The 17,151-nt window shown below is 51.8% G+C and overlaps 1 protein-coding gene and 1 pseudogene across 1 annotated transcript in view; both read right to left on the reverse strand.

The window, feature by feature from the left end:
• The window catches only part of LOC103304029 (butyrophilin subfamily 3 member A3), a 32,535-nt gene extending 17,458 nt beyond the window's left edge, over positions 1-15,077 (reverse strand). The window contains exon 1 of the mRNA XM_054711903.1: positions 14,992-15,077. The gene's annotated coding sequence lies outside the window, so the exon portion shown is untranslated. The remainder of the gene's footprint in view (positions 1-14,991) is intronic.
• On the reverse strand, positions 1,799-15,048 carry LOC129147105 (butyrophilin subfamily 3 member A1-like; annotated as a pseudogene).
• Positions 15,078-17,151: the final 2,074 nt, after the last annotated feature.

Genomic DNA, 17,151 nt, shown 5'->3' on the forward strand with positions numbered 1-17,151 from the left:
CGTGTGTGTGTGTGTGTGTGTGTGTGTGTGATTGGGGTTGGGGGCAGGCATGTGTTGAGGTGAATATAAGTACCCTCTTCCCAAAGCCAAGGAATTTCATTCAAGTTGCTAGACTTGTGGGGGCAGGGAAGATATTGGGGGACACCAGGAGAGGCCGTGGGGTAAAGAACAGAGCCAGACAGCAGTTGTTATGGATACTTGTGACTCATTCAGAAAACGTTCAGTGAGAGTCCTTGGGAGACTGAGTGACAGGCCAAAGCCCTTTCTCTCTCTCAGGAGGCAGTGAACGGACCATGGCAGCCAGCAAAGGCTCTGCCTGCCAGGTGATGGTCTGGTGGGCCCAGCACCCCCACACCCACCCGATGCTCCCTTCCTGGGCCCCACGGACCCCAATTGGGCCACTGTGTACATTTCTTCTAGAATAGTCTTCCCAGGGAACATTTCACAGCATTCCCCACCTGTGCCTCTGGAGGCCTCCACGACCTTCTGACTAAGTTCGACACTGCAGTCAGCACACAAGCAACAGCCCCATCAGCAGTTATTACAGGACTGGACTCTGATCCTCATTCCCTTCACCTGAATTGTCCCTTACATCTGCCTCCTGGGAAAACAATTCTGGATGCTCCCAGCCTGGAGTGCTCCCAGATTCTTCTGACAGCCAGCACGGAATGGCACCCTCCGTTCCACCACTACAGGGAACTCAATTCTGCAAACAACCAGAATTAGCAAGAATCAAACTGCTCCCTAGGCCCTCCAGGGACAGCCCCGCCTGCAGACAGCTGGATGTCAGCTGGGCCATGCCACGCTGGGCTTCTCACCTGCAGAAATGTGAAGTGTGGAATCTGTGCTACATTAGGTCATGAAGTTTGTGATTTTAGTACAGCAGCATATACAGCTAATCCAATAAGGATTTTGTGAAAATGTGGTGGGTAAACTGTGTGGTGAACATCTAGAAGAATCTCAGTTGAAGAGAGAAGATTATTAATCAATTTATTTAACAAATGTAACCTGACAACCACCTGCCGGGTAGAAGGGACACAGTGGTGACCAATCACAGTGATGGTGATGGAGTGGCTCTTCCCCAGGACCCAACAGTTAAAGAACCTCCGGGAACATCAACACATGCTCAGCGTGGAGTGTCCCTTTCCTGGAGATGGGGCTACAGTGTGAGAAAAAGTCCACTGCAGTTCACCTGGCTCCCTTCCCCCTAATTCATGCCTCACACGTGAGCTTCAGGGATGAAGCTGGAGGGTTGGTTGGGCTTCATGGTCACAGGTCACAAGCTGGTGAGGAGTTTGGCCTCTAGTCCCTTCTCAGCCCCGGGTGATGTGGTCACTGTGAATTCGTTCTGTGGACGATGTCATCATGGACAGCCAGCCAATGGAGCAGTGGACCATGGCTCTGACAGTCCCCCTTGAAGGAACCAGGTGGGTGTGGTCTTCCTAGTCACCTACAGTGACCTTCACCCTGGGGCCCAGAGAAGGGAACCTCAGGCTGACCATGACCATGACCAACAGGAACAACTGGCTGCAAAGGAACAGACCAGAGGTAGAAGGAGGGTCAGAGGTCAAACACCTCCCAGCAGCACTGCTTCCTGCATGAATTACATGTCACTTCCCTGGGCCCTGCCTCCCTTTCCACACGTTCAGTGAGGCCCCCTCACAGGGGTGCTGTGAGGATTGGTGAGTGAAAGTCACCTGAAGCCTTTAGCCCAGCACCCACCACATTCTATGTTATCCATGAGTGTGAGCTATGTTTGCAGGAAGGGCACTGAGTCACCTTTGGAAAGTGACTTCCTGCACCCTGGTATCCTCATCTGTCATGTGGAAAAGTTGAATATTAGTGAAGTGCTTCACTCAGTGAGTTTTTAGCAAGTATGTTCCTGCTGTGAGGTTTTGCTTCCTCAGGGCTGGGCAGGGGGAAGCAAAGACTAAACTTCTGCTTGAGGGTCCTCATTGCATCAGCTGAGCCTGAGGCCACTGAGGTCTCCATGGAAGGGCCAGGCAGTGGGTCAGACACAGGGGAACTCCCCACTCCTTTCAGTGCTGAGCAAATGGTCAAGGCAGTGGGCTCCTCTGAGGAAACCCTGAAAAGAGGCAAGAGAGGCCCAGAGAAGGAAGCCTGTGAGAAGATGAAGATGTGGAATCCATCGATGGCATTATAGAACAAGACTTCCCCCTCTCATAGTCCAGGAAAACCGCCACTCTTTTAGGAGGGTTGGCAATTGTGAGTTTGCTCTGGGGATTTGTTCGAGCCTGGAAGTCATATCCCTCCAACCGTGATATTGTCCAGAATCCATCCTGGGGTGATATTTTAACACAATATCGTCTCTCCACGTTCTCCCTACACACCCCAAATTGCCACTGTTGCCTGTTCCCCACATCCACCTCCCAGAAGTGTCTGCCTGATGAGAAGCTCTCACGGCCCAGCACACAGAACCAATACTGAAATCTCTTGCGGTTGTCTGGCAGGCTCTGCCTTGTTACTGCCCAATTCAGTCTCCTCTGGTCCTCAGAAATAAGAAGGTTGGGGTGTGCGGTGTCTGGATCCAGAATCACGTCCGCTGCAGAGAGTTCCAATAGTGTGGGGTCAGCCGTGGTTTCCGGACCTGAGAGCCTCAGGCTCCACGGCTTGGGTCTGGCTGGTGAGACCCGAACCCAGAGCCTGGGGTCCCAGCTGCCCTGAGTGTGACCCTCAGCAAAGCCAAGAGAAACCACAGGGCCTGGTGTTCAGTGAGGAAGGGAGGGTGAGGAGGGCTGGGGTCGGCCTAACCCGCCCTCTCAAGGGGCACCTTCCTTCTATCTTTCTCCTGTTTCCACCCCAGAAGGACTGTGCCCACCTGTGCTGCAGAGTCACATGGATTCCAAGGGCCCCAGCCCCTGGTCTACCCTCTTGAGCTGGACGACTTCCTTTTCTGCACAGTCTCTTTTCACACACTCTCTCACACACACACACACTCACACATACACACACACATGCTATGTAATGTCACACTCTCAATGTGATGTCTGTAACATGGGAATAAAAGCACTCATCTTTAGGGCAGAATCACACAGAATGTGAGCTACACTGAGCCCAAGGCCAGGTGTCGAGGAAGCATGTGGTGTGACCATAGGGACCAGGTCTCTGCTGTGCTGGGGCCGTGCTGGGCTCTATGTGACCTTCACTCCCCACCTGCCCCGCCCTCTTTGCCCAGGAATCCGTCCTCCTTGGGCAGCATCATTGAGCTCCCTTGCCTCTGGTCGGGGCAGGAGGGGCAGCTGCTGGGCCAGGTCACCTTGTCCCTCTCCCTCCAGCCCCTGCCCCCAGCTCCACCCCTAATGCCTTCTCCTTCCCCACAGACCTGGGGAAGCCCAGGGCAGCAGCTGTCCCTGGCTCTCTTGGCAGCAGATGGGCACACTGTGGGGACCTCATACCACCCACCGTGATGTCCCTTAGTCAAGAGCTGGAGAAGGGAGCCAGACCCCTGTGTGTTGTCCCAGGGAACACACAGTCATTCACTCACCAGGTTGGTAAAGGACCATCTTCCACTCTGGAAGGAAGGAGACATAGGCAAGGAAAGGTCATCATTTCTGTTCTCCCCCCATCATTCTCCTCACTGAGCCTCTTCCCTCTCCTTCCCACCAATATCTAGTTTCCTTCCCCACAGCTCTGAGGATGAGGCATAAAAGCTCTCAGAATGTGGTCTTCCCTCCATCACGGTGGGGCTGTGGGTGATGGGGCCAGGCCTGGCCAGGTGTGGGTGTTTGTCAGAGGTGAGGGGACGCTGGAGCTGGAAGGTTCTCTGGGTGTCCAGAAAGGCAGGGTGGTCCTCCACAGAACATGAGCTCTGAGCAGGGTCTGACGACCCCTCACCAGCACAGAGAGGGTTGAAGGGCTTTGTACACAGGTGCCAGGACCAGAGAGCACGAGTCACTCACCAGCATAGGCCTGAGCCTTGTCACCTGCAAAGGAAGACAGCAGTCACCTCACCTGTCCTTTCTGAGTCCTTTCCTCTCTCTCCCTGCTGACCCCCACCTCCCTCCCTCTGCCTGTTCAGTTCCCTGCTCCCCCTCCTCTTTAAGGTCACCTGCACCCAATGACCCACAGGCACTGAGAGGGGCTGTTCCAGCTGAATCTGCAGGTCTGTCCTGTACGTGTCTGAACAGCAGTCACCTTTAAACATCATTACCCTTCCTGAAGTTTCAGTTTACCTCTGTCAACCACAGTTGAAAAAATATTAAATGGAAAATTCCAGAAATAACTAATTCATAAGTTTTAAATTGCACAACATTCTGACTAGCGTGATGAAATTCTGTGCCATCCATCTCTGACACGCCAACCTGAGAACCATCCCTGTGCCCAGCATGTCCACCCTGTGTTCCTCCCATGAACCACTTAGTCACTGAGGAGCCGGCTCTATGGTCAGATCTGCCTCAGCTTCACAGGGCTTGTGTGGAAGTCCCCCTTCTGTTCCTTAATAATGACCCATCAACTGCAGTGATGCTGACCATTGGGGTGTGGCAACGAGAAGCCTTCCTTTAAGGGAGAAGGAGAATCCCACTATATCCCGGGTGCAGTGCTATCCGTGGGCCAGGTACCCACTGGGGTCATGGGTGCAGTGGTATCCGTGGGCCAGGTACCCACTGGGGCCCTTGGCATACAAGGTGACTGTCTTACCCCTGTACCTGGCTAGGCTTGCCGTGTGCATACGTGTATGCATGCGTGTGCTAGAACCCATCCACCTCAATCTGCATGTTTTCCTGCCTATTTCCAAAAAGAATTGGGTGACTTAGTGAGAGAATTTCAGACACTGCTTTTCAGCAGTTATGATAAATCTGGGACAACTGACACCAGCTACTCCTCTTGAAGAGAATGTTCTCTCTCCTTCCGGTTTCCTCTCAGCAGCCTATAGATCCTGTAGAGCAGCCAGGGAGGGAGGACCTCCCATCCTGAGTCCGTCTCCCCTCTCCTTTCTGGGGTTACCTGGACATCCGGGTGCGAGCGGCCTGGTGGAGAGTCCCTGACCCCTTTTTCCAGGGAGGAAACCCTGCCCGACCTCCCCCATCAGCGTCCTCATTCCTTCCCCTGGGCGGTCAGGGGTGAGCAGGGCTGGACAGATTCCAGCAGAGAGTCTCAGATGGGGTCCAGGTACTCACGTGCCAGGTACTACTTCTTCCACCACCCTGCAGGGGAAACAGGTAACCACGGGGTGTTGAGGGGGTAACCAGGGACCCCAGAACCCGCGTGGTGGGGGATCTGGCGGGGGATCGGAACTTACTGAGCTCGTCCTGCAGCTTCTCTGGAAATAAGCAGAAAGAGGAGGTGCTGTCATGGGGCCTTAGGGTGACACCCCCGTGGTGGATGGGCGGCCTGGGGTTGGGGAGGTTCCACCCACCTGCAGCCAGCCCTCACCATTGGAGCTTTGCTTCTGCTGCTTCTCAGCCAGAGCTGCTTCTTTCTCAGCTCGCTCCCTCTCCGTCTCCTTACTCAAGGCCTGGATTCTCTTCTGCTGTCGCCAGAAGGTCACTGCCCCGGCCACGAACCCCAGCAGAACCGTAAGGGTCACCCCCATGGCCACCATCCAGTGCTTCACACAGGAGAAGAAGAGGCCTGCGGAGGGAAAGCTCAGCTACTCTCCCAAAGGGGCGGGGGTCACTGGGAAGGGGCAGGGACATTCCTCTTCCCATCGTGGCCAGAACTCTTCCCGTCTCACATACTAGTGTCCTAATGCTTGGCTCTGACATGGGAATAGTGAGAGTATAATGTACATGCAGTCATTGGAATCTCCTCTCCACCCCTCCCCCATTTATCAGCCTCTCATCAGCAGCTTAACCTGCTGACCCAGAAGGTGGCCTTTGGGGCTGGAGAGCCTGGGTCTTCTGCCTGAGCAGCTCTGTGACCTTGAACCAATGACTAAGCCTTTCTGTTCTCAGTGTCCTAATTGGCAGAGCATTAAAGTAATGCTTATAAAGTCCCTGACAGGACATCAGTGCCTTGCAAGAGTTTATTCATTTTAAAAACATAAATATCTTGGAGATCTAAGATGGCGGCCGATGGGACAGCAGACTCTAAGATAGTGAGAGAACAGATGGAGAGTGCGTGGACATGGGGGGAGTGTCTGTATGTGTGACTGAGGGACAATTCACATTCCAGAGGACTGTCTGGGACTGGCAGACCAGGCTCCCCGGGCCGGGCAGCCTCTACTGCTGCTGAAATCTCTCCCGGAGTGGCCCTCTCTGCCTCAGAGACCAGGCCATCTTGTAGGGGAGAGCAGCTGTGATTGGAAGCCCAGCCTTACCTTCAACCTGGGAGATCTTGGATATCTCCTGGGACCCTACAACCACAACACCCAGGGACCAGCTGCCTCAGCTGCGAGCCCAGGAACATGGAGACTCCAGCCTCCCTGGCCGCAGGCACTTATAAAGTTTGTCCAGGTGGTGGCCGAATACACGGTCAGATCCTGCACCTTCTAACAGAGCAGATGGAAGGAACAGCTGCATCGAATAACTCCCACCCGGAATTAGCGAATCAAACACAGCTGGTGAGGCAATCCGTGGACAGAAAGGTCAGAGATCACCTACAGAGAGAAATAAGCTCTGCCTCCTCAGACTCACCTGGGTGTTTGTTGTGTGAATGTTTGTTGTTTGCATTTTTTGGGTTAGTTGTTTGTTTTTTGGAGTTTTCTCCCCATATACAGATATTTTCCCCCTTCTTTTTTCTTCTCTTTCTTTTCTCTCTCACATTTTTTCCTTTTTTCAATATGATTTTTTCACTCTTTTCTCTGGTAGTCTCCTTTACTTGGGGTTATTGGTATCATGAATCCTTTTGTGTTTGGTGCCCTGTGTGTTGCGTCTTGTTGTGTTGTATTTTGTGCCTTTCAGTCAATGCAGGAGAGAGAGAAATACATAGCACAAGAATAGACATATAGACCAATGGAATAGAACAGAGAAACCAGGAATCGACCCAAGTCATTATACTCAAATAATATTTGACAAAGGAGGCAAGAGCATACAAGGGAGTCAAGACAGTCTCTTCAATAAATGGTGCGAGGAAGTTTGGTCAGATACATGCAAAAAAAATGAAACTAGGTCACCAACTTACACCATACAAAAAAAAAAACAACAACTAAAAATGGCTAAAGGACTTAAATGTAAGAGGGGAAGCTATAAAAGTACTACATGACTCCATAGGCAGCAAAGTAGCAGACATATATTGTAGCAATATCTTTACCGACACAGCTCCTAGGGCAATGGAGACTAAGGAGAAAATAAACAAATGGGACTACATCAAAATAAAAAGCTTCTGCACAGCAAAAAGAAACCATCAACAAAACAACAAGAAAGCCCACTGCATGAGAGAACATACTTGCCAATGCTATGCTATATAATAAAGAGGAAATATGCAAATTGACCGTCACTCCACCACAAATATGGCTGCACCCACAGCAGAAGCTGAGTTCCCTTAATGAGCCTTAACGAGCAATCAGCAGGGACCTGAGGCTGTGCCCCCTCCCGTGCCTATGAGGCTTGATGGGGGACCTCAGGCCCTGCCCCCCGCCCAGCAGGGCCTGATGGGGGACCTGACAACATGCCCCCGTCCCTGGCACCAGGCCAGGGGACCTGAGGCCGCACACCCTGCCCAGCAGTGCTTGCCAGGGGACCTGAAGGTGCGCCCCCTGCCCTGGTACTGGACTGAGGGACCTCAGGCTGCCCCCCCCCCCACCCTGGTGCCAGGCCAGGGGATCTCAGGCTGTGCCCCTCACCCCAGCACCAGGCCTGGGGACCTCAGGCCATGCCTCCCCACCCTGGCACTGGGCCAGGGGACCTGAGGCCGCACCCTCGGCCTGGTGGGGCTTGAGGGGGGACCTCAAGGTGTGTCTCCTGCCCCAACCCAGGCTGTGGAACATCAGGACATGCCCCCCACCCTGGCACTGGGCCAGGGGACCTGAGACTGCATCCCCTGCCCAGCGGGTCTTGACAAAGGTGGGACCAGCTGGGTCTGGATCTAGCCCAATTGGGGGGGGCTGTCTGGCTGGGTCTGGGTCTCGCATGAGTTTGAGGTGCATGTGGGTGGGCAGGGACTTGACTCTGGGCCCCATGGTGTGCCCCAGACTCTGACAGGGGGAAGCTTTTCATATACATTTTACTAATTTTCTTTTTTTAAAAATATATTTTATTGATTTTTTACAGAGAGGAAGGGAGAGGGATAGAGAGTTAGAAACATAGATGAGAGAGAAACATCATTCAGCTGCCTCCTGGACACCCCCTACTGGGGACGTGCCTGCAACCAAGGTACATGCCCTTGACCGGAATCGAACCTGGGACCCTTGAGTCCGCAGGCTGACGCTCTATCCACTGAGTTAAACTGGTTAGGGCTTACTCATTTTCTTTCATCTCTGACACTTCTATTATAGAGAAAGGGCAAATAGCAATATTAAAATATTTCCTCTAATTAATCCCCATTTAATGTGCTCAAATTTTGTGCACCGGGCCACTTGTTTCAGATAAGGGTTTAATCTCCAAAATTTACAGAGAACTCATACAACTTAACAAAAGGAAGATAAAGAATCCAATAAAAAAAAAAAGGGCAAAGTACCTAAGTAGACACTTTTCGAAAGAGGACATACAGAAGGCCAAGAGTTAAATGAAAACATGCTTAAAATCCCTAATCATCCGAGAGATGCAAATAAAATAAAACAATGAGGTACCATCTCACACTTGTCAGATGGCTATCATCACAAAATCAATAAACAACAAGTGCTGGCGATGATGCGGAGAAAAAGGAACCCTCATGCACTGCTGGTGGGAATGCAGTCTGGTGCAGCCACTGTGGAAGACAGTATGGAGTTTTCTCAAAAAGTTAAAAATGGAACTCCCATTTGACCCAGTAATCCCACTTCTAGAACTATATCCCCAGAAACCTGAAACACCAATCATAAAGGAGATATGCATCCCTATGTTCATAGCAGCACAATTTACAATAGCTAAAATTTGGAAACAACCTAAGTGACCATCAGCAGATGAGTGGATTAAAAACTGTGGTATGTCTACACAGTGGAATACTATGCTGTTATAAAGAAGAAGGAACTTTTACCATTTGCAACAGAATGGATGGAATTGGAGAGCATTATGCTAAGCGAAATAAGCCAGTTGGAGAAAGATAAATATCACATGATCTCACTCATGTGGGATATAATGATCAACATAATTTGATGAATAAAAATAGATCCAGAGACAAATGGCAGGGTATCCTTATTCTAAGGATGCACTCCAACTAACCCAAATATATATATATATATATATATATATATATATATATATATATATATATATATATATATATATATATATATATATCATAAACATCTTATTATGGTGTGGGGTGCATATGCAGATGGCAAGGGGGGCTAAGGGGGTCCAATCACAGCAACAAAATCAGCTCAAACGTTATACCAAGTCTCCCTGACCTCCCTCATGTGGACATCTTATTCTTCTTGCTTACACCACAGGCAGCATCTACACAAGCTGCTCCACAGATCCTTTCTCAGTGCATTGTGGGTCCGGGGGACTTTTCCTTCTCGCAATGGAGAGCACATCTGTGCTTCCTCCCACAGGGCAGCCTCCACTGCACAGGAGTCCCCATGGGAGGCATTTGAATTGTCTCTGACTTTTATTACTATAACCGATGCTCTAAACTGTCTCTGACTTTTGTTACTATAACCGATGCTCTAAGAAATAACTTTGTGCCCTGGCTGGTTTGGCTCAGTGGATAGAGCATTGGCCTGTGGACTGAAGGGTCCCAGGTTTGATTCAGGCCAAAGGCATATGCCTGGGTTGTGGGTTTGGTCCCCAGTGTGGGGCGTGCAGGTGGCAGCCCGATTCCCTCACATCATTGATGTTCCTCTCCTTCTCTCCCTCTCCCTTCCTCTCTGAAATCAATAAAAATATATTTTAAAAGAAATAACTTTGTCCATCAGTTATTTCGCACAACCCCAAGCTGATCTGTCAGATACATTTTTAGAACTGGGATTTTGGGTCAATAACTAAGTAGTTTGGATTACAAGCTGTGTCAATTTATACAAAAACTAGAGGCCCAGTGCATGACATTCGGCACTTGGGCAGGGGGTCCTCAGCCCGGCCTGCACCCTTTCCCAGTTCAGGACCCTAGGTATCCTGGGGGAATGTCGGACTGATGGCTTAGTGCTGCCACAGAGGAGGGAGAGGCTCCCACCATCATCACTGCACTCACCAGCCATGAGCCCGGCTTCTGGCTGATGGGAGTGCACTGAGCACCAGGGGGCAGCTCCTGTGTTGAGCATTTGCTGGTTAATGCATGTCATAGTGACCAGTCCTTCAGTCGGTCAATTTGCATGTTACCCTTTTATTGTGGGAAACGGGCTGTAAGCTGACACGGTCCTTGCACCTGTAGGGGCTAGCAAGGCTGGCACCTACCCGCACAGATTTCCCAGGCCTGTTTGGATGGCAACTAATCAGTATGACGAGAGCAGCCCCTGCCTACAGAGCTTTCCCAGGGTTTGTTTATATGACTGCTATCAGTAGGATAAGAGCTACTTTCATGGCTTACCATGAAATATGTATCCAACTAGTGAGATTTATTATAACAAGAAACCTGTCCTTCAACTTATCCCTCCAGTAGTGATTTTAGAGAAACAAAGAATGTTTTCCTTGTGAGTGATTCCCTGCTTAGTGTCTTATGAATAAAAAGCACTGTACTGCTAATAAAGATTGTCAGAATTTCTCGAGAGTTCCTGGACCTCCTGACCCCGCTGTTGTTTCTCTTGCTTTTGTTTCTCTTATTCTTTCTTTTTTCAAATCCCACCTCCCTACCTCAGCCCGGTTCAACTGTCAGGCTGGACCTGACATTTATTATATAGGATATACCAAATTATACCAACACATGTCTGAGAGTGACTGTCTCCCACAATCCTGCCATCAGTGTTACCAACGACATGGTTTTGTTTGCTGCCAATCTCACAGGTGAAAACATCTCCCTGTTTGGGGAGACAGGATACCCTTTCCTGAGGTATTTCCTTCTGGGAACCATTCATGTTTCTACTGAGCTGTTTTATGTTTGAGGAGATTAGCCCTTTCTTCAGGACGTGTCTGCACATATTTCCCCACCTTGTCATGTGTTTGCTGACCTTTACCATTTCCCCATCCCCATTGCCTGTCCCAGTGGGTGGCAGCAGGGATGCTCAGAAAATGTCTGTGACATAAACAGCTTCATGGGGCAAAGGGCACCCAGGTGCCTGCTCTGAGCCTTATGTTCACTGCAAAGACCCAGGTCAGCAGCAGACAGTCAGGCCTCCTTCTCCCAGTGGCCACAGCTGAGCACAGTGTGGGGCTGGGCACTCACCTGCAATGTAGACCCTGGCTGTCTTCTCCTGGCTGAGCAGGGGGTTTCTGACGACACAGGAGACCCCCTTCCCAGAGCCGCCTTTCAGGATCACAGATGACATGGCTGCATACAGACCCTCTCCATCTGCAGCCCCAGGTGCTGCCTTTGCGGGCAATCTCTCTCCCCCTTCACCTCTCCACTCTATGTGGGGCTTCGGGTACCAGCCTGCAGACATGCACTCCACATGGTTCCCTCCATGCTCATAGCGCTTCATTTCTACGTGAAGATCAGAGCCCAGGGCTGGGGAAGGAAGAGTGAGCCTGAGTCATGGGGAGGCCTCTGTGTTGGTGAGGGTCCCCTCAGGAATGGGGCACACTCCACTAGATCACGCAGGCAGGGTTCACCGAGGAGCTGTTTGCCACGTGTGCCGTGCGGGGAGATGGTTCCATGAGGTGACCACTGCCTGACCCTCGTGGACCCTCGAGCTGGATCCAGCTGGATCTGGGCCAGAACAGACACTGCTTCCTACACATGCCCTCAGAGACACCTGGACCCCTCCAATTGTCCCAGAAGTGCTGGTTCCTGGAACTGGCCCTCACCCGCCCTAAGCATGTAAGTCATTCCCTTTATCTGGGCAGGTCATGCCACTGACCCCTATCTCTCCTGCCTGTCCTGTGTGAGCTTGAGGCTTTGCCAGGTGGTGGGGAGGATATGCATGTTCTATTGCTGCCGCCCATGCTGTTCCTGGTATGAAAGTCATCGTGGTGAACTCTTGATATCATTAATCTAGAGTTTACAGCCTCTTTTTCGGGTCTTTGGACTCAGGGGAAGTTTATTTTGTGGTTGTGGAAGGGGAAAGACTCCATGAGAGAGAGCTGACCCAGGGCCAGGAACTGTGAGCTGTTACCACCAGTCCCTAAACTCTTAACCCAGGGGAGGTGGGAGGAAGCCTTTTGAAGACTTGCAAGAACCCAATCCTGTAGGGAGGGAATTCTTAAGAGGGGCTGTGGTCTCTGGAAGGGACTGAAGCTGGCTGAGGAGGCCCTGCAGGGAGAAAGCCAGGACCTCCCACCCCCACCTTCCTTCCTTCCTGGGCAAGGCAGGGTTGTGTCCTGAGAAAGAGAAATGATGTTGGACATGAACAATGTCATGGAACAGCAGCATCAGACAAGGATGTTTTGTCCCTGTGATGGGTCAGGACAAAACAAGTCCACTCAGTCATCAGGTCTGAACACAGAATAAAACATGAACAGTGTCCAGACCACAGCAACCAGCAATCATCCTCTGTCCTGGCTGTGAGTGACCAGTTACACCCCACACCCTCCTGACAGCATCTGATCCAGAGCAAAGCCCTCCTTCCACAGACCCTCCCCCAGTCCCCCATCAGCCCCTGGAGGCTGCAGGAGGGGCGTCTTCACGTGGTTCAGGAGGAGCCCTTCCTGCAGGAGAACCTGTGTCTGTCAAGGGCCCAGAGAAGCAGAGGTGGAGGAGGGAGGCAGCTGCTGGTGTGAAGGCAGAAGTGCCTGAGGTGGGCGTGGCCTGTGTCCCCAGGGCCCACAGAAGGAGCTCAGAACACCCTCAGGCTCACCTGCAACCTGCAGCTCCACCTGGGCTTTTGCAAGGAAATCGGCATCTTGGAAATAACACTGGTAGGTTCCACTGTCAGAGACTCTGACATTGTGAATCTGCAGAGCAGCCTTCCCCTCAGCGATGTCCTCTCTTAAAATCGACGTTCTCCCTCGATACTCTGCTATCTCTGTTTCTTCCTTGCCATCTGCATATGCACGTACCGCCTGCCTGAGGCCAGATCGCACCCACATCAGGTCCATGGTCTCAGCACTCATCATTGGGGACAGGTGACAGGGCAGCTCAGCGACTTCACCCACCATGGCCAGGATGGGCTCAGGGGGTCCAACCACAGCAAACTGAGCTGGTGAGCAGAAAGGGGTGCTCCATCAGAGGGAGCTGGAGGCCAGAGGGTAAGGGGGTGTCCCAGGCTGGGAGGGTGAGGTAAGAAACACCTAGACAGGCACTCAGGTCTGACAGGTGTACAGTCTGGATGGGCCTCCCAGGTGTGGGGGAGGAGTCCAAGGTTCTGACTGGGCATTAGAGGTAACTGCTCCAGGCACATAAATGCAGATGCTCCCTACCTGAGCAGGGCGTGAGCAGCTGGACCAAGGCGAGGCAGACGGGGAGGAGATGCAGATGGAAGGCCAGGGACCTCACCATTGTGGGCTGTTGTGCAGACAGGGAGACACCAGAAGGAGTGGGTAGAAATGACGACCTGGAGGAAGATGGAGAATCCACATGAGACCTCTGCCTCCCCAGGGCCGACACCCGGTGTACCCACCATCACTGGTGACCCCAGAGTCTCCTCTCAAATGTCTGCTGGGAGTCTCTTCACTTTTGACTCCAACATGGAAAACCACCCTAAAGTATGAACCTTACATGTACCACCCTTGGCCCTGGCCTCCTGGTTGTCCTGGGCTCTGCTGTCCACTGTACTCACATGCTTCCCCTTGTCCACACTTCCTGCAACAGCCTGTCCGTGCCTCCAGCATCTCACTCTGATTAACACAGGACCCCCCTCTCTGAGCCCCGATTCCATGGGGCCCCTCAGTCTAAGCTCCACACCACAGCCCTAAGGTTCCTGCTCCCTCACTTCACGCCTCCCCTCAGCCTCCAGGGGCTCCCACTGCACTCAGAGCAGCAGCTGGAGGCCTCTGCTCCCTGCACTCTCTGAATTATCTGAACGTTTGAAATTTTAAGCTCTCAGAGAGGGGAATATATTTCCACTTATTTTCAGGGACGGTTATTGCATTTTATTCCTTGTTATAAACAATTTTAAAATGAAAAGACTCAGAAAATAAAATTTATATAATTTACCATGGTAATTCTTTACTTTGCTTCACATGAATGTAAATATTTCTGGATTTATTTCATAGATCATATATATATATTTATATGCAATATACATGTATGTGTATGTATATGTATAATCTCAGTGCACTACCTGAGTTTTATATTTTACGGGGTGTCCCAAAGAAATATGTATACACTCTACTAGTTCATAGCTCAATTTTGAAAATTAAATGTATTTTGCACTAGGCAGTTTGCTCAGTGGATAGAGCATCGACCTGTGGACCGAAGGGTCCCAGGTTCAGTTCCAGCCAAAGGCACAGACCCTGACTGCAGGCTCCTCCCGGGTCCGTTATCTCACATGGATGTTTCTCCGTCTTTCTCTCTGCCTTCCACTCTCCCCAAGTTTTGGGTGCCTCACCCATCCGGCCCTGGTCAGTTTTCTCGCCACCCGCACCCCCACACCCCGCCACACACACACACACACACACACACACACACACAAGCCAGCCAGGCCCAGATGCTGCTTCCTGTCCCCCAAGATCCGGCACCCTAAACGGGGCGTGAGACCCCGACCTGCTCCTGGGATGGGGTCTGGGCTAGGAATCCACCCCCACCCCCACCCCCACCCCGCAACGCCCCACTCAGCAGTGGGGAGGGGCAGCCCCCTCCTCTCCAGGCCCGTCCCAGCGCGCAGGCCCCCAACTCCCTCTGAAAGCCTGGACATGCCTGCCCGCTCCCGGGGAACGGCGCCTCGGGCTCCCCACCCTCGCGAGCCCGCACCGGCCTCACCGGCAGCTGCCGCTCCCCTCGGCCGACCGGCCGCCGACAGGGGAGGAGAGGAGAGGAAGAGGGAAGCTTTTGGTGCGAGTCTGTAGGGTTCGCTCTCCCCACGTGGCTTCCTGCTCCGCCTCTGCCCACGGGCCCCCCTCTGCTGACAGAGAGAGAATTCTTTGGTGTCTGTGTATTCACTGACTTTCAGGGGCTTGCATTGGGGTGCACCCTTGTAGCCAATGACCTCTGTTCCCAGGTTAGACTGACAGGCGAGCCCCTTTCCTCCATCACCCTGTCTTCACTGCACATGTGCCCATCTCCCCTTTATGGACCACCCCCCACCCCCGTGATTTCCAGAAAATAGACTGGTCCCTGGGGAGTGTCCAGTGGCAGCTTCCTGTTTGACACGGATTGTTAATTTTGAAAGTTAAAAATGTACTTCTCTTCCTGTTAATGTTTAAGAACCTTTCACGGGGCACGAGGCAGCCCGGAGAGTTTTCTGATGCAGAAGGTGAAGTACACGGGCTAAGATTTCTTCCCCTCCGTCCCCATCTCTGCCTGGATCTCTCCACACCTCACACCGTGGCAGCCACTGTGCAGCTGAACACTGTTCCCTCCGTCTGTCTCGCTGCACAAAGTGCCACCAACGGGGCGGCTTCAAAAACAGACAATTGTTTCTCAGTTCTGGAGGCGGGAAGCCTGAGCTCCGCATCCCCACAGGGTGGTCCGACTTGTGCCCTAGCGGCAGGGGTTCCGGGCAGTCTTGGCATTTCCTGGTGGTGGGAGCATAGCTCTGTCTCTGCCTTCATTCTCCCGGGGTTCTCCCTGAGAAGCGAGTCTTTCTCCTGTTTCCCATGAAGAAGAAGCTGGGTCAGCCCTGGGTTCCTGCTAAATGCAGCAGAGGATGGAAATCCCACTAGGTGGTCGGTGAGAAGCCCTCTCTAGATTTAACTCCGCTGTGATACCATCGCCCCTGGAAAGCCTCTTCTCTGAGCTGTTTCACTTCATATTTTATTGCACACGCGTGAGGGACGGAGAGAAGACTGACATTGATGAGGGTGGTAGGTGTGGGAGAATGGGCTTGAGGCTCTGAAGGCCTCAGCTCTCCAACCACCACCCTGGGGTGTCTGTCAGATTGTGTTATTGGCTTAAACAATAGAGATTTCTCAGTTAACAAAAAGTCCTGAGTTTGGGAGGCAGCGGCACTCTGCAGCCCTCCTCCTACTGGTCTTTCCTGTTCCAGAGACACATGGAAACTAAAACATATTGGGTGACGTGTCCCAATTCTATGAAATTCAAATGTCAGCCCGTACATAGGGTTTACCAGAAGCAGCCAACCCTTCCACCTAAGATTGTGCTACAAGAGGGGCTGTGGAGGAGACCCCGTGGTCCGCACAGCCAAAATGTTAACACCGGCCCTGGACAGAGAAAACATTTCTAGATCCCTGGGCCAAGTCTAGTCCTGACTAATTTCTAGGTAGAATACAAATAAATTGCTTCAGCATGAAAAATGCACAGTTAATAGCCTTTTGAGATTATCTGGTCTTTTTATTTCCTTTTTCTCTTTTCAGAGGCAATGGTCGTGTTTGTGTGTGTGTGTGTGCGTGCATGCGTGTGTGTGCATGCATGTGTGTGCGTGCATGTGTGTGTGTGTGTATGTGTGTGTGTGTGATTGGGGTTGGGACAGGCATGTGTTGAGGTGAATATAAGTACCCTCTTCCCAAAGCCAAGGAATTTCATTCAAGTTGCTAGACTTGTGGGGGCAGGAAAGATATTGGGGGACACCAGGAGAGGCCGTGGGGTAAAGAACAGAGCCAGACAGCAGTTGTTATGGATACTTGTGACTCATTCAGAAAACGTTCAGTGAGAGTCCTTGGGAGACTGAGTGACAGGCCAAAGCCCTTTCTCTCTCAGGAGGCGGTGAACGGACCATGGCAGCCAGCAAAGGCTCTGCCTGCCAGGTGATGGTCTGGTGGGCCCAGCACCCCACACCCACCCGATGCTCCCTTCCTGGGCCCCACAGACCCCAATTGGGCCACTGTGTACATTTCTTCTAGAATAGTCTTCCCACGGAACATTTCATAACATTCCCCAACTGTGCCTCTGGAGGCCTCCACGACCTTCTAAGTTCGACACTGCAGTCAGCACAGGAGCAACAGTCCCACTAGCGTTTTTCCA

Source organism: Eptesicus fuscus, chromosome 22, assembly GCF_027574615.1.
Source record: "Eptesicus fuscus isolate TK198812 chromosome 22, DD_ASM_mEF_20220401, whole genome shotgun sequence".
Taxonomy (NCBI): Eukaryota; Metazoa; Chordata; class Mammalia; order Chiroptera; family Vespertilionidae; genus Eptesicus; species Eptesicus fuscus.